The sequence below is a fragment of the Hylobates moloch genome, unplaced genomic scaffold (assembly GCF_009828535.3).
Source record: "Hylobates moloch isolate HMO894 unplaced genomic scaffold, HMol_V3 SCAFFOLD_17, whole genome shotgun sequence".
NCBI lineage: Eukaryota > Metazoa > Chordata > Mammalia > Primates > Hylobatidae > Hylobates > Hylobates moloch.
This window is the reverse complement of record NW_026652292.1, coordinates 74,582,340-74,606,117: the sequence shown is the minus strand read 5'-3', so window position 1 is coordinate 74,606,117 and position 23,778 is coordinate 74,582,340. Positions and strand designations below refer to the sequence as shown.

General features: G+C 40.3%; 1 long non-coding RNA gene across 2 annotated transcripts in view; it reads left to right on the top strand.

The window, feature by feature from the left end:
* The first annotated feature begins 1,089 nt into the window (after nucleotides 1-1,089).
* The window catches only part of LOC131381752 (uncharacterized), a 96,671-nt gene continuing 73,982 nt past the window's right edge, over nucleotides 1,090-23,778 (top strand). Inside the window, exons 1-2 of one of the 2 annotated variants that reach the window (XR_009210662.1) lie at nucleotides 1,090-1,174; nucleotides 19,603-19,753. This is a non-coding gene — a long non-coding RNA (uncharacterized LOC131381752). The remainder of the gene's footprint in view (nucleotides 1,175-19,602; nucleotides 19,754-23,778) is intronic. The other variant, XR_009210663.1, reaches the window with a different exon arrangement.

The following is a 23,778-nucleotide window of genomic DNA, read 5'->3' as shown; positions in this document are numbered from 1 at the left end:
TCCCATCTTTCTCCTTCCTGCAGCCCTTGGTAACCACCATTCTACCCTCTGCTTCTAAGAGTTTAGTATTTGTAGACGCCATATGTAAGGGAGATCATGCAGGATTTGTCTTTCTGTGCCTGGCTTATCTCACTTGGTGTAATGTCCTTCAGGTTCATTCATGTTGTTGCAAAGGCAGAATTTCCTTCTTTTTAAAGGCTGGACAGTGTTCCATTGTGTATATATACCACACTTTTTAATCCATTTATTTATTGATGCACACTTAAACTGATTCTATGTCTTGTTTATTTTGAATAATGCTGCACTAAACATAGGAGTCCAGATATCTTTTCAAGATAACGGTTTGCATCTCCTTTGAATATATACTCAGTAGTAGGACTGCTGGATCAGTAATTCTCTTTTTGTTTCTTAAAGGAAACTTGTAGTAGAACTTTCAATTTACTGCAAGACTTCTGGGATAGGAGATAATTTGTGGCCCTTTCTCTTCACTGTGGCTTAGTATCCAGATTATCTCAGGAATATAGGAGGGTCAATGAGTGCTCAAGGGCACAATTCTCCAATTTTGTTTTTAATCACTTACTTTATGTGATACGTTGTCCACTTGCTTAGAATTTCAAGCCCCCCCCCACCCTTGTATGTTAGGAAAGCTACTATGTGAGATTTATATCACAGAATTGCAATCATGAGCCATTATAAGAGCTGTGAAAACCCACTGCAAATGCTGCTTTCCATTCAGTTCCCATAGCATTTTGTATGCATCTATTCCCAAGTCTTTACATCAGCACAATCCACTCCTGATCCACTGGCCATTGGCCATTGGGGGTTCAGGTCCATTCATAACATTGGCCAAATCTCTTGTTTGTATCCCTCATTTTTGTTATACCATATGCTATGTTCTGGATGTTTGTGCCTCTTCATAATTCATACATTGAAACTCTACACCCAATGTGGTAGTATTAGGAGGTCAGGCCTTTGGGAGGTGATGAGGTCATGAGAATGGAGCCCTCATACATAGGATTAGTGACCTCATAATAGAGGCCCTGGGAAGCTCATTTGCCCCTTCCATTATGTGAAGACACAGTGAGGGGACACAATCTGTGATCCAGAGAGAGGGCCTTCACCACGTACTCGACCTACTGATGCCTTGGTCTTGGACTTCCCAGCTTCCAGAACTGTGAGAATACATTTCTGTTGTTTTTAAGCCACCATCTATGGTGTTTTGTTATAGCAGCTCAGATGGACTAAGGCACTCTATTTATGGCTTTTTTATTTCATTTACACATATTGTCTAATATTTGGTCCCCAGATTTTACTTTCAATGAGGCTCAGGAATATGCTTGGATTTATATAACTTCTTGCCTTTAGCCTGAACAACTTACAGCCAAAGCAACCCAAACTCATCCTGGCCCCACTCAGCCTTCCTGGGGGCAGTGTGGTGGTTTCCAGGTTGTCTGGCATTCTCACAACATTTTGAATATATAATCCTTTGTTTACAAAAGCTATGTGCTGCACTTGCTGGGGATTGTACCCAGCTGGTGATTATCCCTCATTTATCTTTGTTCTTGAATTTTTATTATTTTTTCTTTGCACTTTACATCTGGTTCACAATCAATGTTTACTGTTTAAATGAACAAATGTGTGAAAGATGACTGCATAGATTCACCTTTCCAGTCATAAGAGCCACAGATGGCTGCATGATCTCCTCTATCTCAGTAGGTGTAGCACATGTGAACCTACGTGCCAGGCCTGGATCCATGATGAGGAGGGTGAAGGGTAAGCCTCCTTCATCTCCAGTTACCACAGGGCACTCAGTGCATATGGCAGTGTACCCTCCTCACGTCCCAAAGAATCTCAAAGTTGGAAAAACCAAAAGTGCAACTAGCTCATATAACATTTCACGACTGCAGGGTTGGCAGCATGCAATGCAGTAGCAGACGTCTCTCCACATGCTTTTCCTTCTACAACGAGCAATGCATCTTTTGAAAGCAGTGCTGCTGAAGGGGCCCCGTGGGCCAGAAATAGATCCATTCGATGTCTAAATGATTAACAAGGGCAGTATTTTAAACCAGAATTACTTAGAGTCAAAAGTTGTCAGCATGTTTTTCTATATAATGTTTTTATTTCATAATAATCTCATGATGTTTATAGAGGAAGGGTTATTATTTCCACTTTGCAGAAGAAGAAATAGGCATGAAAGAGCAAAATGAATGACTTACCCAAAGACCTAGTGCCAATGAGTGATGAAGCCAGAACTCAAATTTGGTTGTTCTTTTTATTCCACAATGCTGTTACTTGAATTAAAAATAAAAATAGAAGAAAGAAAACATTATCTATCTCCATGTTTCCTTTTGTGCATGTGAATTGAACCAAGCTTTTCTGTCAAATGCCAAAACATGTAGATGGTGTGTGATAATGAAAAGAACAAGTACTTAGGAGTCAAGACAGGCCTATATTTTACTCCAATGCCAAACACGTAGATGGTGTGTTATAACGAAAAGAACAAGTACTTAGGAGTCGAGACAAGCCTATATTTGACTCCTTGCTCCCCTATCCATATTATGTAACTTTGGGCAAATTAATGGACCTCACTGAGGGTCAGTTTTTTCAACATAAAATGCAAAAAATAACACCTACCACAAACACATATTCTGAAGAGTAATAAAATGATATTGTACAAATGGCACAATGCCTGGCACCAAGTGGGTCTGCCAAACAAAGTACTAATTTCTATTATCCTAATTGCCTCCGAAAAGCAGACTCTAGACTTAATAAATGCTTGATTTTATTGATTTAAATTTCTTGATTTGGGGGGTTGCAAAGCTTTGAAACTATATCTCATTTTGTTATAAGTTTGATAAATCAGGCTGGGTGCAGTGGCTCACGCCTGTAATCCCAGCACTTTGGGAGGCTGGGGCAGGTGGATCGCTTGAGCTCAGGAGTTCAAGACCAGCCTGGGCAACATGGAAAAACCCTGTCTCTACTAAAAATACGCAAATTATCAGGATGTGGTTGTGTGCGCCTGTAGTCCCAGCTACTCAGGAGGCTGAGGTGTGAGGATCACTTGAGCCCAGGAGTCGGAGGTTGTAGTGAGCAGAGATCACGCCAGTGCACTCCAGCCTGAGTGACAGAGCAAGACTCTGTCTGCAAAGCCAGCATGCATGCATGTCTGCATACATGCAACAATGAACTGTGCCTGACCCATAACCTTCACCAGACCTACTGATAGACTCTACATTCCTAAGGGTTCAGCTTAACTCTCAACCTCAGTGTTCCTCCAAGCCAGCCAAATTGTGTGCTTTCTGCAACCAATCTGTGTCAGGTGGAGGGCCTCATATAAATAGGAGGTCAGCAAATATTTTATTGAATTTCATTTCCATAGGACAGCCCTCCAAACAAGTACAATACATAAATCTAGAAAACATTGTTTTTTTTGACGTTGTGCTCTGACTGTTTGTGTCCATCCAAAATTCACACATTGAAATCTAATCACCAATCTGATGGTGTTAGGAGGTGGGGCCTTTGGGAGGTGATGAGGTCATGAGGATTGATCCCTTGTGAATGAGATTAGTGCTCTTATAAAAGATGCCCCAGGGATCTAAAAGGGACATTGAAGTAGTAAGAGACTTGAATGTTATTCTAAGGTGTTGAAAATTTATTCTGTGAGTGACAGTGAAGCTATGGAGGAATATGATTAGATGGGCATTTTAAAATAAGAAGCACACAAATGCACACAAAGCATATATTTTCTCTGTCATGTATGGATGCTGCCCAGCCACATTGGTGAGTGTGCTCTTCATGTATATATATTCTCTCTCTGTGTGTGTGTGTGTGTGAGAGAGAGAGAGAGAGAGAGAGAAAGAATATGTATATGAAGATCACACTCACCAATGTGGCTGGGCAGCATCCAATCCGTTGAAGGTGTGGATAGAACCAAGAGGTGGATGTAATGAGTTTGTTCTCTCTTCTTGAGCTGGGACATCTATCTCTCCTGCCCTTGGACATCAGCACTGTGAGTCTTTAGGCTTTTGAACTTGAACCAGGACTTAAATCATTGGTTCCCTTGGTTCTCAGGCCTCTGGGCTTGGACTGAAACTATATCACTGACATTTCTGGGTTTCCAGCTTGCAGATAGAAAATTACAGAATTTCTTGGCCTCTATAATCATGTGGGTAAATCCCTTATAATTAATCTCTTTTCATAAATTTTTACATATTCTACTGGTTCTGTTTCTCTGAAGATTCCTGGCTAATATATAGATACATGTGTACAAACAAATGTCAGAAAATTTTCATAATTAGAAATATGAAATTAATTTTAGTGCCCATACAGAAGTATATAAGAAAGATATTTAAAATGACCAAAAATCTTAATGCCCAGAGATAAGCACTAACATTTCAGAGACTGTCCACCATTATTTCTTCATGCGTATCCATTAATTAACAATATGTATTGATCATCTAATATGTATCAGGCAATGATGAATGAGAAATTTGACGGTCCTTGGTTTTGTTGCATTTTCAATATAAAGGCAGGAGTGAATAATAAGCAGAAAAACAACTCAAGAAATAACTAAAAGTTGTAGCAAGTGCTATGTGGAGAGAAAAAGTGCTTACTGCTAGCGAATGGGAGGTTAATATAGAGTGACCAAAGAAGGCTTTGATAAAAAAGCAATGTTTCAATTGAGACCTAAAGTGTGCCACAAACTAGGGAAGAATGGCTCGGAAGAGTAAAGAACAGACACAGGTCCGAAAGTGAGAAAGATCTTGGCATGTCCACAGCACTGAGAGACACCAGTGTAGCACATGAGGAAGGAAACATGTCATGACTTAGGGCAGCAGAGATGGAGCAAAGCTGGATTTGGACAGGACAGCTGCCCTGGATTGTGAGGCATAATAAAAAGTTTGAATAGTTTTCCCAATGAACAGACATTAAATTGATTTTAAGCAGGGGTGGCAGTTTTTGAAAGTTATATGAGTATATAAATGTAAAAACAACTGTTCTGAATAAGAAATCCAAGGAATCTAAGTGGGCCAGTCTTGAGGGACAGAAGCAGCTTAGCCCCATGGTGGTGTGGCTGAAATTGAGTTTTACAATCCAGGATGTTGCAGTAAGCAGAAAACCCTAGGGCCAGGCACGATGGCTCACGCCTGTAATCTCAGCACTTTGGGAGGCCAAGGCAGGTGGATCACATGAGGTCAGGAGTTGGAGACCAGCCTGGACAACATGGTGAAACCCCATCTCTAATGAAAATACAAAAAACTGGTCGGGCATGGTGGCGGGCGCCTGTAGTCCCGCTACTCAGGAGACTGAGGCATGAGAATAGCTTGAACCGGGGAGGCAGAAGTTGCAGTGAGGTGAGATTGCAACACTACACTCCTGCCTGGGCAACAGAGTGACTCCATCTCAAAAGTAAACAAAAAACAAGCAAACAAACAAAAAAACACAAATCATCTATCTGCCAAGTCCACTAAAGAGTGCTACATCACAAATACTGGGTATGATTTTTTTAATATTAAAAGTAAAGAGTATAATTTCCTTCTCTTATAACTTTCGGAGTGGAAAAAGGGATGGGCTATGGTTGGTTATTCATGAAAAGAGAGCAAATGTCCAGCAGAACAAGAATGCAAGTGCAGAAAAAGTGCATTCTCGGAAGCCTTAGAAGTTTGTAGAACGTTTGGGGAGAGGATTGGACACTCTACGTCAATTTTATGTAAATTTTAAGGATGTGGTGGCCTTGGCTGACATTTGTATTAACGAACAGCAAACCAAACCAAATTCTTGAAACTGTAAGTAGCCAAGAACTCCCATGGGGAAGGGAATATTTAAACTGGGCTCAGGAAAGTACTCTCTCATCTCTTCAATGTCGGCCTCTCTAAAACTGATCATAGCTACAAATGATTTTCCGAAGCAAATTCTTGGTATCCAGAGAGAAAATCAGAGGACTGCCTGCTGAAGCACATGGCTTTAATTGCCCCGGTTTTCAGAACTGAGGGCCCCAAGATAGTGCTACTAAAAATAGTTTTCTGAGCAAAACTCTTATTTACATCATCATTTTAAGCATATTAATCTCTAAATCATTCTTGCCATAATGACATCATCTTTCTAGAGACAGGAAGAGTAGGAGTGTGTCACTGGTGAGCCAAATATAACTTTCATGATGTAAACATATTCATGAGAGACGTGCACCTGAGATGTAACCTTCATATAGTCAATAAAGAAGTTTGTCTTCTGCTTCCCCATGAGTGGCTGTATGGATGTGCACAAGAGATACTGATGGTAACCTATTGAAAATGCTCTTTCATCTGTTACTTGATTGGATTTTTGAAATATTCTGGTACTGCAGAGAGAGCTGGGACAATTTCCCCTCTATTTGCAAACAGAAAACCTGAAGCTCAGAATTTGCTGAACTATTTAGCACTAATAGACCCAGAAAATGAACACCACAATTTCTAGAGAGAGATTCCATTCCCTTTGGATTAGAGAGGCTGTTTGTACCACTTTCTAAGTTTACATATAATTGGTATTTACTTGAAAAATTTTATTTATGAGACCATATACTTGTTTTAACCTCTTGTGAAATTTTTATAATTAAAAAGATTTAACAAATTTAAGGTTAGACGCTGGGCAAAAAATTTGCTTAGCTGCCTCTAGGGGAAATGTAGTTTCTATTTTAAAAAGCTTAGGAAAAACTTAGAAACATCTAGATTCTACAAAAGGAGAGAAACAAGAAAATCTGGACTAGAAAGGAAATTGTGTTATTAGTTCCCTTAAATCGAAATGTTAAAACTTTATTAGAGAGACAGTTCATATTAATTAACTTCTACTTTTTTTTCTTCTCAGGCAAGATTACATCCAAATTAAAACAAAGGTTAAAGTAGTACATACTTTTGAATGCAAACACAAATTAATTTTATTTTTTCTAATTAAACATTTTTAGCAATTCTCATCTAAGCATTCACTTCTGTTAATAACTAAGGAAAAACTTTAATTTTTATCTTTCTTTTGCCTCTAAACTTTCTCAAAGCCATACTTCCATTTGGCCATTACTGAATGTTATTTGGAAAACGCATACAGACACACACACACACACACACACACACACACACACACACACACACGTTTTTCTTTTGTAAACATCTATACTTAATCTGTGACCTTTAATTATGTTTAATTTCTCTTCTTCAAAGCATTTCTGTTTTGTCAGGATGCGTATTCTCTCTTTATAGAAAGAGGTTCCTCTCCAAATAGAAGCATGTGTGAAATCTGAATTATCAATCCAAGGTTCTATTGTTTTTCTAAAACCTGGTTCCTGGTAGGCATATATTTTGAAAAAGAGTCTGGAATTTGTAATCATGTGTTGTTACTTATAACATTTCAAATCAAACATATATGATGGGCTATTTCCTTAAAGTTGTTCAAATTTATGTACATAGGCATTTCCAAACTTGAAGAATCTGAGTGACTATCAATGATATTTTTCCAAGTAGTTTACATAATATCTGCTTTATTCACTCCACACATATTTATTGAGTTCCTTCTGTGTACCAGACAGTGTTTTAGACACTAGGAGTTCAGCATGAACAAGACACCAAATTTAAGGCTGGGAAAACAATAAAAATAAAGGCTCCAAGCATGTATGAGGAATGGCATAGACAAACACAGGAGAGGACTAAGGGTAAGTTTCTGAAATACGGAAAATCAGAAGAGATAGGTGAGAAAAACAGATATTGTAGCCATGATCAAGCAAAGGTCATGGCTGGGAGAACAATTACGGCTATTTTTACAGTGCGGGAGAGACATGATGATGGCTGGAGCCAATGGTAGTCATAGAGGATGAGAGAAATGGTCAGATTCTAGGTATTTTTCAAAGTAGAGCGCAAAGGAACATCTGATACATTGAATATGAGTGGTGTGAATACAGGCAGAGCAGTCGTGGAGGATGCTCAGGCTCTTGACCTGAGCCACTTAATGAATGAAGTTGTCATTTCCTAAGATGGGGTCGCTGAGGGGAGAGGCAGCTTTGGGAAAAATAAAAGACTGAAATCTCAGTTTTGGCCACATTAAATTAGAAATATCTATTAGACAACTAGGTGGAAATGCCACATAGGCAGCTGACTATGTGAGCTTCAAGTTTAGCACAGGGGTCAGTTCAAGGTAATACATAGATTTCAAGCCATGGAATATTATACCTGGGCCCTGTGTTAGGACAGTGACTAACATAGCCTGCAAACAGCAAATCATCATTATTGTCTATGGGTGTATTGCTAATTCTTCCTTCTGCATTAAATGTGAAGTAAAGTTCAGAAATGACTTTGACTTCAATAATGTTATTGACATCCTATGCAATGGTGTCCATTTATTTGACTGATTAAAATGGAACAGAAAATGATACTAAATTTCTGTAATAGCTCGTGCAAGATATTGGGGGAAGACATTCTTTTCTAGATGTTTATTGAATATTCTTTTAGCCAGTAGAAATTTACAGAAACCTTATTATGTGTCAGCCACTGACTATATCCAGATTACAGAATGAAAAATAACAGACAGTCTTCAGATTTAAATATTGCAAAATCTGTGGAAGGAGCAGCAACAGGATTGTAGCTGACAGTCCTTGATGTAACCAGCTTAAGAGTTGTTGTGAGGTGTCAAAGAGGTAATTGATGTATATTGTTAAATTATGTCCCTCTATGTATCATTAGTATCCCCTTTCGCAAATGCAAATTTTAAGGCAAGGCGTGTCGAGTGGCTTTTGTAAAGCAAAACTGGGTCTCAACTCCAGATTTCCTATTTCTCTATCATAACTTGTGACTACATTGAAGTGAGCCCTCCTGACTCTCTCCCAAGAATGACATCATTTTGAAAGCATTCTTCAACCTCTATGAGCCTTCAGTTACTGATTTGAAAAAAAAAAAAAACTAGGCAGAAAGAAAAACATTTCCAAGTTAGTTACGAGCAATATTAATGAACATTCAATGAACTAATGTGTGTGAATATTTGAAATATTAAACAACGTTGTTCCAGCACTTTCTGAGTGACCTCAGACAAGTTGCTTAATGTCACTGAGCATCGTTTACCCGTCTGTAAAATGGAAAATGGAAAGAAGAATAACTATTTTGAGAAGTTGGTGGGAGAGTGAAACAAACAAATCACCCTCAGCTGGAACGCCTGGCTCTGAACAAGTACTGGGAAAACCAGCTCCCACTGTTGTCAGTTTCACTATGATCCACAGCTGAGCTTGTAGGACTCAGTATAACCATTTGAATCTTCTTGTCTTTCATTTTTGATTAGCTAGCCCATTGATTTCTCACATGGGAGAATAAACCTTTAGGGGAAAAACAAAAGCAAACACTAAAACAGCAACAACAACAAAAAACCTCTTCCAAACAGAATTATTTTACTGATTCTGAAGTCTCACTTTTATGTACTGATCTCCTTTCTGTATTCAGGTTTCTCTTCCTTCTGAAGAACTTACGGATACAAATTTAAAAACTGCTGAAAAATATAATGTTGGAAAATAATGTCTGTACTTTCTTTCTGATTTCAATTCTTATAATCCAATTCCCACTAAAATAAAGTGATTGAGCAGTTGAGACTGATATCTACATGAAGAAAGATTTTAAAAAATTATTTTTTATTGATTCAAAATTAGAAATGAACGTAGAGTGACTTAATAATGCTGTTTGAGCCACCAGGGTGGGGGTGGCAGTTGTAAGACAGAAGAGTTGAGGATCTACTCTGTGTCTTACATGGCTGGCTGCTTGTTATGTGTGTTTACACTACATTTACACCCGCTTTATTTTTTGACAGATAAGAAAACTGAGGGTCAGAGTAACCATGCCACACACCCGAAGTTACATGGGTAGTAAGCGAAATAACGAAACACCAGGGGCATCCGCTGCTAAATCCTGTTCTTTTTCTATTGTATTACACTACCCTGATGACCAGCATTTCTCATGTGATAATTGATGTTTATTTGTCATCTAATGATTGTGGCCTTGTTTTAGGTATTGGAAGAACAAACAAAAGATGAACTTCAATATTGCAGTTGAGGGGTAAGGCCCAGCGTCATTGACTTTCCTGAAGTGTTTGACCTTGGAACTGTTGATAGTTTTGGTTGGATAATTCTGCCGTGGTGGAGTAGATGGGCTGTTCTTGCATTTTAGGATATTTAGCAGAACCCTTGGCCACTCACCATCAAATGTCAGTAGCATTCCCTGGTGTGACAATCAAAATGCTTCCAGATATTGCCAAATGTCTCCTGGGGGCACAATCCCCCCTGGTTCAGAACTAGACTGAAGCCCACTGGGCTGTTGAATTACTTTCCCAATGCCAGAACATATGTAAATGCATATCTATAGGCCAACTGGTTCCTTCGGTGGTGAATTATAGTTATTTGTTCTTCACGTACTAAACTTTTTATGCATCTAAAAGTTTATAACTCATAAAAATATCAGAAGACAATTTAGGACCAGCCAAAGGTCACTGCCCTCAGAGTTCATTTGTCTGCCTTTTGAAAAACTGAACTTGTGTCTTCTCTGCATAGTTCTTCAGGGTCCTCCCTTTCCACATTCTTCTCTTCCAGAAGAAAATTTGTGCATGCCCCAAACTCAGGGTTTTCCTTGAGTTCTGAGTCCCTTGATAAATCAAGTTGCTCTCCCTCAGTGTGAGGGAGTATGTAATAGGACTCCTTCCCTTCTGTCCTTCTTCCTTACAAATACTGGTGACCTTGTGTCAGTTAGTCTATCTCAGTGTCCTACGTTTTTATAGTGTTTATCACTCTCCAAAGTTGCTTGTTAAAAGTTCACTTTCTATCTCCTCTGACCACCTTATTTCCATCCAAACTCCACATTGAAGGATGGCAAGATTCTGATCTGTGTGGGTCATCTGGGTGATTCCAGAGTCTACAACAGAGCCCAGGGCCAGTAAAAACAGTATGTGTTGAATTCATTAACGTTGCCTTTGTTTAAAGTCATGCATTGCTTAACAGTGAAGTTATGTTCTGAGAAATGCACCATTAGGTGACTTTATTATTGCATGAATATAGTGTATTTACAAAAGCCTAGATGGTCTGGTCTACTGCACGCTTAAGCTACATGGTACAGCCGACTGCTCCTAGGCTTCTTACCTGTACAGCATGTGACTGTACTGAATATAGTAGGCAATTGTAACACAATGGTAAGTATTTATTTGTGTACCTAAACATACAAAGGTTGTGATGGTTAATACTGAGTGTCGACTTAATTGGATTGAGGGACACAAAGTATTAATCCTGGGTGTGTCTGTGAGAGTATTGGCAAAAGAGATTAACATTTGAGTCAGTGGACTGGGGAAGGCAGCCCCACCCTTAATCTGATGGGCACAATCTAATCAGCTGCCAGGGAATATAAAGCAGGCAGAAAAACATGAAAAGGAGACATGGGCCTAGCCTCCCAGCCTACATCTTCTCCTGTGCTGGATGCTTCCTGCCCTCAAACACTGGTCTCCAAGTTCTTCAGTTTGGGGACTTGGACTGGCTCTCCTTCCTCCTCAGCTTGCAGACAGCCTATTGTGAGACCTTGCGATTGTGTAAGTTAATACTTGGTAAACTCCCCTTTATATATATATACACACACATACACATATACACACATATACACACACACACACATATCCTATTAGTTCTGTTTCTCTAAGAGAACCCTGACTAGTACAAAGGTATAGTAGAAATACAGCATACAATAAAATAAAATGATACACTTTTTTAGGACACTTACTACGAATGGAGCTTGCAGGACTGGAAGCTGCCCTGCAAGTGGTCATCAGGTGACTGGTGAGTGAGTGTGAAGCCTAGGGCATTACTGTACACAACTGTAGATTTATAAACATTGTACACTTAGCCTACACTAAATGTATATAAAAATTCTTTCTTCAATAATAAATTAACCTTAGCTTACTGTAACCTTCTTACTTTATGCACTTTTTAATTTTTTAAACTTTTTTCTCTCATAATAATATTTAAACATAAACACATTGCATAGCTGTACAAAAATATTTCTTTATTTCTATTCTTATTCTATAAGCTCTTCTCTATTTTTCAATTTTCCAACTTTTTTTAATATTTTAAACATTTTGTTAAAAACTAAGACACAAGCACACACCTTAGCCTAGACATACACAGGATCAGGATCATGAAAAGGTCACCAGGAGATAGAAATCTTTGGCTCTGTTGTCATCTTATGGACCACTTTTGTGTACTCAAATATCCTTGTGCAGTGCATTACCATATTTTGTAACTAGGTTTTGCTAAGTATTTTGGTAGAAGATGCCATAGATATACTGTCCCAATACCCTGGGCACTCATAGGTTCCATGGCTGCGAGGATTTTTAGTGCTCTGGCCTGAGGAGGCTCTACACTTCAGAAACTGCTCAGCCTGACAGTGTGTGGCAGGCCAGGGAGCTATTTTCCCAGGCAGATGCCATGACCAGTGATGGATGGAGCTGGGTGGGCACCCAGCTTCTCCACCCTGAGGGTGAGATAACTATATACAGTTACCTATTGTTCTCAGTGGGACTGAAGCTAGTGGCTATAGTTGGTCCCATGCTAATCAGTGGACCCAGTATAGCCTCCTTCCCTTGTATATTAGTCCATTCTTGTGTTACTATAAAGAAATACCCAAGATTGGGTCATTTACAGAGACAAGAGGTTTAAGTGGCTCACAGTTCTGCAGGTGTACAAGAAGCATGACACCAGCATCTGCTTCTGGTGAGGCCTCAGGAAGCTCACGATCATGGTGGAAGGTGAAGGGGGGGCAGGCCTGTCACACTGTGAGGGTGGGAGCAAAGTGGTGGGAGGTGCCACACTCTTTTAAACAACCAGATGGCATGTGAACTCAGAGCGAGAATTCACTTATCACCAAGAGGATGGTGCTGAGTCATTCACCCTGGGGACCCGTTCACCCTGGGGACCTGCCCCATGATCCAATCATCTCCCACCAGGCACCACCTCCAATCCTGGGAATTATGTTTCAACATGAGATTTGGAGGGACCAACATCCAAGCCATATCAACTTGCCTGTGGCAGTTCTCTGTTCCCCGTATATGTTTGCTAGGGCTGACTTAACAAAGTAGCACAGACGGGGAGGTTTAAACAGTAGAAATTTATTCTTTCCCAATTCTGGAGGCTAGAGGTCAGAGAACAAGGTGTCAGCAGGGTGGATTCCTTCTGGTATCTCTCTCCTTGGCTTGTAGACGGCCATTTTCTCCTCCTGTCTTCAGATGGACTTCATTCTGTACACATCTTTGTGTCCTCATTTCCTCTTTTTATAAAGATCCCACTCATATTGAATTAGGGCTCACCCGGATGACCACTTAATCGCCTCTTTAAAGACTCTGTCTCCAAATACAGTCACATTCTGAAATATTAGACATTAGGCACTCAACATATAAATGTTGGCAGGACATAATTAAACTTATAACACCCCCTTATCTGGGTTTCCTGCTTTCATCTCGCAAATTAACTTCTTGCCCTCATATCCCTCCCTGTCTGTCTGCTCCCAAGGGAACCCAAACTAAGGCAATTTTGTTCTATTTTTTTTTCTTTTTTCTTTTCCTGTAAATGCTTTATCTTCTTAACACTTCTGCCAAGGTATAATTATCCACATTGTGCATATGGAGAAACAGGCTCAGGGAGGACATATATATTCCCAACAATCTGTAAAGGGAAGAAAGGAGGGAACTGGCACTGAAACACAGATCTCTGTGGGTCGAAGGTCAGCATCTTCACCTCCCTCCATCCACAAGTTCCTAGTGATCTCCAGAAATTCTCCAGAAAGCTCCTAGAGTGCTCATGATACTACAAATAAGAGGCTTAACTATTCTAGGATGTTTCTATTTTCTCAAATATATTGATACCTGAACAGCTGTCTCAAAGCTCCTGTATTTCTACGGAAGGGAAACACAGTTATGGCTCTGGAATGGCATTCTCGTCTCTCAGATCAACTTAACCCACCTCTACTGAGCACAGAATCTGGGAGATGCACCAACCTGGCCCAAGGGAAATGTAGGATAAATAAGTTCCTGTCCCCATTGAATACGCTGTGAAAAATATCATCCCGATTTTAGTGCTGAAAATGTTGCATTTCCAGTATGGAAAGAGATATTTTCTTCTTGGAGATTTAGAATTAAGTAACAGCTAATATTTCCCTTTCAAGAAAGACTGCCAGGAAATATAAGGTTTATCCATATCACTAGCATATCTGGATTTTATTTTCATTTTCTCTGATGGATTTCGTGTATATATTTACACTCTGATATTTCAGGGTCCAAACAATTAAACAATGACAACAATAGCAACAATAATAGGTATCATTACTAATATCAATGAAACATGATGTTGTAGGCTCTATGATTTATATGCATTTTATTATTTTATATAGCTACCCAGTGAGGCATTTGAGTAAACAAACAACACTCAACAACTGTTTTACAGATGAAGACTGAAGCCTAGAGAATGAGCTTGTTTCCCTAAGATTATACAATTGTAAAGTAGTCATTTGAGGTTCAAACTCATGATCTTATGACTCTGAAGCCTGGAGTTAACCTCGATGCTATTACTCTGTGAGCCACATTTTAAGTCACCTGGATCTTTTATGAAAAGAAGTGGGCTGTATGTCATGGAGGTCCCCCAGTTAGATATCCCTTTAAGAGAACGTACTGCGAAGAGACTGTTCCTTCAGCCAAACCTGCTGCATCCTCAGATCTTCCCCAGGTGGAGGCGTAAACACTCAGGCCACACTTCCCCGGGGCTGCTCTCAGATGAATACTGAGCATGGTCAGGTTCCTAGTATAGGTCCATTCCTGCCCTACAGTGGAAGCCTCTTCCAACAGGTGACTTTGGCTCAAAAATGCTGCCATAGTGCATTCAGGCTGCTCTAACAAAAAATGGCATAGACTGGGTGGCTTATAAACAACAGATTTTTGTTTCTCACTGGTCTGGCAGCTAGGAAGTCTGAAATCAAGGTGCTGGCAGATTCTGTTTCTGGTGAGGGCCCATTTTCTGGTTCACAGGCAGTGCCATCTTTCTGTCTTTACATGGTGGAAGGCATGATGTGTGTGGGGTGGTGTCTCTCTCTGACCTCTTTTATAAGAGCATGAACCCATCCATGAGGGCTTCATCCTTATTACCAGCCAAAGGCACCATGTCCTGATACCATCAGGTTTGGGTTTAGAATTTTAACATATGAAATTTGATGAGACACACCCATTCAAACGATAGCAGATGCCTTACTGACACCTGGCTGAGACTTCCTCTGCGTGGCTCTGAGGTCTGAGGCTCTTTCTGTCTATTCTTCCTTTCCCTATTTCCTTTTACAGGTGTCACATCTGTGTCATAGTCTAAGGGTCTTCCTACCTGCACCTGCTCTTGCCCTCTTTATCCTTCGTGAGCATTTCTTCCAGTAAGTCTCTTGCACTTCCAATCCCATTTTAGCATCAGAAAAAATAAGAGTGAGAATAAAAGAAAATAAAAGTACTTATTTTTCTATTTATTTAATGTAATCCCAGAGCTAACGGGATGCCTGAGGCATATTGGGTGCCCAATAAATATTTGTTGGATAAATACTTCCTATGCTCAAGTTGCGACAAAAGTGTATGAGAGGCACACACAGTAATAGATATTTGAGGCAAGAGGCAAAATATTTTAAAAAAAGATTTGTTTTGAGAGAAGAGTAAGTAAACTGCTTTGGTTATAAAGGATTATCTTGAAGAAACCCTCAGAGGCTTCATGGAGAAGGCAGCATTCTGCATGATTTTAAAGGGCATATGAGATTTCCATGAGTGAAGAAGTCATAAGCTTTAGAAAATAGTGTGTGAGCAAAGTAGGGAGGTATATTCTACTATATGCATAAGTTGGACACGGCAGTGGTGCCATATGTCTAGGGTGCCTGGGGTGGCTTTTTATGGGGCATAAATGGATGTTTTATAAGATGAAGAGGAGAACACAGAGGGAAACCGGGGATAGACTTTGTATATGCGGTGTATGTGAGGTATGTATGTTATACATATATGTATGTATATGTACATGTATATATATGTACATGGGTGTATGTATACATGTATGTGTATGAGGTGTATATGTATATGACATGTATGGCTTACTGTTTGAATGATCATGGAATAAGAATAAAGATAGTTATTCTATAACAGTGCTGCCTTTTTCTGTTTGTATAAATTTATGAGATTCAAGTGCAATTTTGTTACATGCATTGATTAGGTAGTGGTGAAGTCAAGGCTTTCAGGGTCTACATCACCCAAATAAAATACACTGTATCCATTAAGTAATTTCTCATCATCCACCCCTCTCCAATCCCTTCATTCTTTCTAGTCTCCACTGTCTGTGATTCCATACTCTACATCCAAGTGTATACATAATTTAGCTCTTACTTATGAGTGAGAACTTGTAGTATTGCTTTCCAGTGCTGTCTAATGGAAATCCAATGTAATGTACAAATTTGAGCCATATATGAGATTTAAAATTTTGTAGTGGTTGCATTAAAAACCTATATAAAGAAACAGGTAAAACTATTTTAATAATGAATTTCATGTTATCCAAAATATTATCATTTCTGCATGTAATCAGTATAATTATTAATGTGATATTTTACATTGCTTTCTCTTACTAAGCCTTCAAGATCTAGTATTATTTTATACTTAATAGCATACATCAATTTGAACTAATTACATTTAAGTGCTTAGTAGCTACCTGTGGCTAATGGATACTGTACTGAAGAACGTAGTTGTATAAGATCTAATCCGGAATGGCCTAACAAAAAATTGCACCGAATTTATAGCTGAGAGATGAAACACTTCCGGAAGATGTCCTGAAGAACTCTGCAGGTCATAGGGAGAATGGCAGACCTTCCTGCCCGGGAGGTGGTGGCTGAAAGTACAGCCTTTGAGAGGATTGGCTTTGGAGACTTGCAAAAGCTTGTGCGTTCGAATCTAGCTCTCCCGATGACTAAGTGTGCAACTGTGAGCACATCAGAACCTCGCTGAGCCTAAGCCTGTTTCTCCACCTAAAATGATTGTAACAGGACCGTTCAGGTCTTTCATCGTTTCTTCTCCCATCATCCTGAACTTGCTCTGATAGACTAGACTGGGAACTAAGTACTTACTCAGATCTCAGACCAAGCTCGCCTCTTACTAAGGTCATGGCACAGTCAAAGCCCTGTCCTTCCTTATTAAAGTGATAAGAGATGACCCAAAGAGAGAGGGAAAACAAAGGCTTCTGTGATAATGACTGTCAGCCAGTCAATCATTGAACAGGGAAAAGTGTGTGTATAGTGGGTACCCAGTGCCACATTCACACAAGCCCTGGGATATACCACGCCCACAAAGCACCCACTTGAACTGAAGAGACAACAGCGAGAATACAGAGATTTCTGCTGCATGCTAGTTAATCAGGAACTCCAAACCAAAGCCAAAGCGTAGACAGACCACACAAAAGTATTTAGGAAATGCTGAAACCATAGCTCCCTTTATTCTAGGCAGTTACTATTCTAAGCAGTAAGAGATGTATGATTAAAACATGAACAAAGTTTCTTTCTCCATCAAACTCAAAAACAGAGTAAATAAGAAAATGAATATATATTTTATATGCATGTAAAACATAAGACACAAAGATATGAATTTAATAGTGATGAGCAATAGAAAGACGAAGAAGCAGGAAGAGGAGAGGACTGGGGTTCAGAGGGTGCTTTAGTTAATGGAGTCCAGGGAGCATCACTGTGGAGGTGGCATTTGGATGGAGACTGGAACTAAGGGTGTGGGGGAGTGGGTCAGGCAGAGAGAGCAGCAGCCTGTGAGGCTGGGCAGAGGGAGTGAGGGGGAGGTTGGCAGGAGCCACAGAATGCCAGACAGGGCCAGATTTGTGCAGTGTGGGACCTAATTCTCAATATAGATGGCACTGAGCAGGAGAGTGACATCATCCAATTTACGCTTTAAAAAGATCAACCTGGCAGCTCTGAGAATGACTTGGAAACTGGGAGGATGAGTTTGTGGGCTGTTGCTGCAGCCCAGGGGAGTGGTGATGCTTGTGTTGACTAGGGTGATAACAGGGATGAGAAACAGTCTGATCTGGAATCACACTTGAGAAATGCAGGTGTCAAGGAAAGAACATAGACTTTGAAGTTAGAAAACCAGAGTTTGAGCCTTCACTCATTACTTTGCAAGCTGTAAGAAGTTGGGTAGCTTATCACTAGTCTGTAATGCCAATTCATTAACGTACCTAAAACCAATAATCAGGGCTATGTCTTATCAACTACTAACTAAACGATTGGCATAATCTTGACTATTAATTTCTGCAGAAACAAACTATCTCAAAACTTGGTGGATTACAACAGTAACAGTGTATTTTCTTTCATGATTCTGTAGGCTGAACAGGTAATCCTTGTTTTCTGATTAGAATTGACTAGAGCACAAAGATCACTAGAAGTTGGTGCTACAGGCCATTGTCTGGCAGCTCAGTTGTGACTGCTGTCCAGTCATCCTGATCCTCTTCCATGTGGCCTCTCCATGTGGCTGCTTGGGCTTCCTCACAGCATGGCAGCTGGCTTCCAAAATGTTGTGTTCCAAGCAGGTGAAACCAGAAGCTTCAAATCTAGTCTTATTAGAGCTACACAGTGTCGCTTCTAATACATTTCTGTTTATTCCAAACAAGTCAGAAGGTCAACCCAGCTTCAAAAAAGGCAAAAGTGTCTCTAGCTCTTGATGAGGACATGACCAGGTCACAAGGCAGCACAGCATGTAGAATGGAACATACTGCTGTAGCCATCTCTGAAAATGCAATATTAGATGCTATGTTGAATATTATTTCATCTAGTCCTCTCACAATCTTAAAGATTAAGCAGTAGAAAGGGGCTCCAACACTTCCCAGCTGCGCCATTTCAACAAGCTACTAAATCTTCTGTCCTTTTGTCCCCTCACATTTAAATGAGATAAATCATAGTACCTACCACATAGGAATTCTTGAAGACAAAATGAGTTCCTGTATGTAAAGCCCTGAGAGTGGTGTGGGGCACACAGTAAACACACTTAGTATTAGCTGTTATTCTGTTTTGGTGGGAAGTGGTTATCTTTCCATGGCACAGTTTGAAAACATCAGAAGTTGGATTCAATACCAGAATTCAGAATCTAGTTCCCAGGCTCCCCAGGCATCCAGACACCACAGACATTCAGAACAGATTTGCCAACATCCCTAGTGTCTTAGTGCTCACCTTGGTTGCACTGTTTTGTTTACTTTGAATCAGGGAGTGTGAGTTAATGAGAGAGTATATACACGATCATTTTGTAAGCCATAGATGTTTTGTTCATTCTTATTTGATTGCATTTTCTTATTGAAATAATTAGGTGATTAGCCAAAATGAAAAAGGAGAATAACGCAAAATAGAACCAAAGAGAATGACTGTTAATGATAACAAGCAGACTATGTGGGAGGAAAGAAGGTAGAATGTTTATTTCTCAAGCTCTTATTAGTACTTTGTTGCAGGAACTAATCTATGTACCTCTCAACATTAATTTAATTTTCGTAACAGCTGTATGAAGTAAGCACTACTATTTCTCCCACAGTTTAGGAGAAATAGCGGACTCACCCAGGGTCACCTGCTGCATAAGTGGTGAAGCCAGAATTCAACCCTGTCTTCCTCGCTCCAGGTGCTAAGCCCTTATCATTATGGCCTGCTGTCTCTCTAACAGGGCTTTGAGACCTCAAATTTAAAAGGTGGGTATTTCCAGGTGTAACCAAGAGCTCTCTAGGAGGCAGTGCTGAGTCTTGTACCAGAGTTTATATAAACACACTCTACTCTTCCAGATCATTAACAGGAACCAGACAGGCTTGTAATCAATTTCTATCCATATAGAGTTTTTCCATATTATATTCTCTTATATTGTAAAGCATTGAATGGGTAACAAGCACTTTCATGTGCATTTACACTTTGCATCTCTAGGAGGAGGGCATTATTCATTTTCTTTTCTGGAGAGTGAGGGCAAGTTGCAGAGTGCAAAGAGACTTGTCCAGGATCTTGAAGTGCAAATGGTCTATGACACAAGGTCTCTAAACTCAGGTTGGAGATCTTCCACTACATCCTTAGTTCTGTGTATAAGGCATGTGTACACTTGAAGGAGTGCTATTGCATGGATTATTGTTTCAAAACTACATGCATATTAACTCCCTCTCGCCTTGGGGCCTTGGCTCTTTGTGTTCCTTTGCTTCATAATACGTGTGACTCATTGTTATGGATTAAATAATGTCCTACCAAAAGACACTGAAGTCCTAACCCCCTGTACCTGTGAATGCGACTTTATTTGGAATTAGAGTCTTTACAGATGATCAAACTCAGATGAGGTCTTTAGAGTGGACTCTAATCTTACATGTCCACATTCTTTACATAAAGAGAAAATTTGGACTCAGAGAGAGAAATTCACAGAAAGAGGACAATATGAGGACCTCAGGAGAAGAGAACCATCTACACCTTAATCTCCGATCTAATCTCCACAATTGTGAAACACTACATTTCTATTGCTTAAGCCTCCCAGCTTGTGATACTTTGTTACAGCAGCCAAAGGATATAGATACCCCCATGATCTTTCCGTGGCTGGTTGTGAGGTTGAATGTGATCTTATTTGAAAGGCCCTTCCTGGGTGCCTTCACAGTTGACCCTGACTCTTTAGTGTCTCTTTAGTGTCTATCATTTCTTTTCTTTTCTTTTTTTTTTGAGACAGAGTCTCACTATGTTACCCAGGCTGGAGTGCAGCAGCACGATCTTGGCTTACCACAACCTCCGCCTCCCCGGTTCAAGCAATTGTCTGCCTCAGCCTCCCAAGCACCTGGGATTATAGGCACCTGCCACCACGCCTGGCTAATTTTTGCATTTTTAGTAGAGACTGGAGACATCTTTGCCAGGCTGGTCTTGAACTCCTGACCTCGTGATCCACCCACCTTGGCCTCCCAAATTGCTGGGATTACAGGCATGAGCCAGCACGCCTGGCCTTAGTGTCTATCATTTGAACACTTCTTTGCTTGTCATAATTTAAAACAAAAAATCTTGCTTAAGTAATTATTTGTTTAAATTCTAACCCCCCCACACACACATCAGAATGTTTGCTTTGTGAAGGTAAGAACCCTGTCTGTCCTGTTTATCAAGAGAGGTCGGCATAAAGTGCAAATAATGACCAGGTGCAGTGGCTCATACCTGTTAATTCCAGCACTTTGGGAAGCCAAGGCATGTGGATAACTTGAGGCCAGGAGTTCAAGACCAGCCTGGCCAACAGGACAAAACTCCTCCTCTACTATAAATACAAAAAAATTAGCCGAGTGTGGTGGTGTGTGCCTGTAATCCCAGCTATTTGGAGGCTGAGGCAGGAAAATAGCTTGAACCCGAGAAGCAAAGGTTGCAGTGAGCTGAGATTGCGCCACTGCATTCCAGCCTGGGCATCAGAGTGAGACCCTGCCTCTACCCGCCCCTCCCCCCGAAAAGTGCCAGTAACATGACCAGTAAGAAAGGTAGGGAAGAATGAAGGAAGAATGGAAGCACATTAAAAAAAAATTACCTGGAACCGGCTGCTTTTGTGAAAGTGCTTTACAATGAAACATATACCTACATTATTATTATTATTGACAATGCCATCATAATTGTTACATTTTTATTCAAAAGTGGGTCCATTTATATGCCATTATATCCATATTTTGGAAACCAGTTGAAGAAATCTGCTGCCTCCCTGGAGATGTTTGCCCACAGTTTTATTTCATCATCAACTGTAGATCCTTTTGATTTTGAAGCATACTGATTCCAGGATCTGCTAAAAATAAATATTTGCCTTATTAATGTGCTTGCTCATTTACTAATTGCTTTTTTAATACCAGAGTCTTTTTCCAGCTGGGGTTTGTATAACCTTTATCGATCTCACTTTACTTCTAATTACATGTGTTCTTCATTTGTAGCTAAAAGTAACTCTTGTCATCATTGCTGTCAGATTTGATCCATGACACTTTAATTATTATAATTTCTTTTCCCTGCAATAGCAGCAAAAATGTCCACATACATTTTTGTTAGGCCAATTCCTCATCCAAAGGAATGACAATTTGGATTTTAAAGGAGCACATTTTTTTGTTGTGGTGCCTATCTGTGCCCTTTAAAGAGTTGGGCTTCCTCCATTCCTTCCTTACTGGGGGCTGATCCATTTACTGCACTGTCACTGTGCCACGCAAATAGAAGCCGAGTTAGAGAGAAAAACTTCAGGTCAACCTGGAGACCTGCAATGTATTCCTGGTATTCCTGTTGTGGGCTCTTGAACAGGTCACTGAAGTTTTCTGACCTGTAGTTTCATCACCTTTGAGATGAACACGGTGAATCACCTGACTGAGAGCAACCCAACGAGGTTTGCTTTAGATGGAAACCCCAATAACATTCCACATGACATGAACCGCAGCATCCTCGGAAATGGCAGCCACTTACATTGTGTTGATTTCTTCTTCACCTAAATATTCTTTTACCTTCTTTTTGATTCCTTGATGAAAGTAGGGGGCATGGGAAAGGCAGGGAAAGAGAGAGGAAGAGAAAGCAAGAGCAAGACCTGCTCTGTTGATCCTAAAGGTACCTGGACCTTGATCACGGGCTTTCCAAGCAAAAGTTCCATGGGTGTGAAGACATGGGTTTGCCCTCTGCAGTTCCACAGAGTTGGTGGATATGTCCAGACAGATAACTATTAATTAGTCCTGGTTAATAGGCTGGACTAGGGATCCTAACACATGGGAATTAACCCAGCAAAATCTCAAGATTCATTCTCAGAAATGGGGATTATGGACTCCTTCATTCCAGACCTTGCCACCTCACAGGATGGAGAATGCATTGACAACATCAAGAGCATCCAGTGAGGCAGGTGCGGTGTGGCCTGGAAAGAGAGCCTGGTCCACAGAGGGTCCATTTCACTTCTTACCCTGGAGCAGAGGGGAGGCAGTGCCAGAGTCTTTCCCCTCCCTTGCTGTGGTGTCAGACGGATGTCGCTTTGGGGGGAAGCAGGAAGTCAATATGATTCTTGTACAGCTCAAGACTGCTGTGTGTGTGTGTGCGATTGTGTATGTGTGTGTGCATATGTGTGAATGTGCATGTGTATGCATGTGTGAGTGCGTATATGCGTGTATGTGCATGTGTGTGTATGCATATGTGAGTGCATGTATATGTGTGTGTATATGTGCATTGTGTGTGTGCATGTGTGTGTGAGTGTGTGTGTTTGAGAGAGTCTGGACATAGAGGGAATGAAGGGAAGGAGATTATATTTTTAAACACTTCCTATATGTCAGGAACTATGGTGGAAACTGCTCTATTATTAGGTGGTAGTAACTTTGATAAAAATTAGAAAGAAATTATAATTCTTGGACAGCCAGAGATCACAATGTGTGAGTGTGTGAGGGAGTGTGAGTGTTGGAGTGTGTGTGTGTTTTGGGGGGTGGAGAGGTGCAGAAAACAAAGCAAGACCTTTGCATTAGAATTCCAGCTCTACCACTAACCAGCTCAGAAACCTCAGAATGAGCTATTTAGCTTCTCGCATGCTTTGTCTCCTTATTTGGAAAAAGTGTGAGGGGAAAGAGAAGATTCACATAATAAATGTTTGAGGAGTGGGCCTAATACATCGCACTTAGAAGCGTGCAATTTGTATTAACACAAATTCTGTGGGACCCTCATGGCTCTTGGTATAGGAAACCTTGGGAGTGCATCATTTGCCTTCCTTTCTCTAAATTGGAGTTGA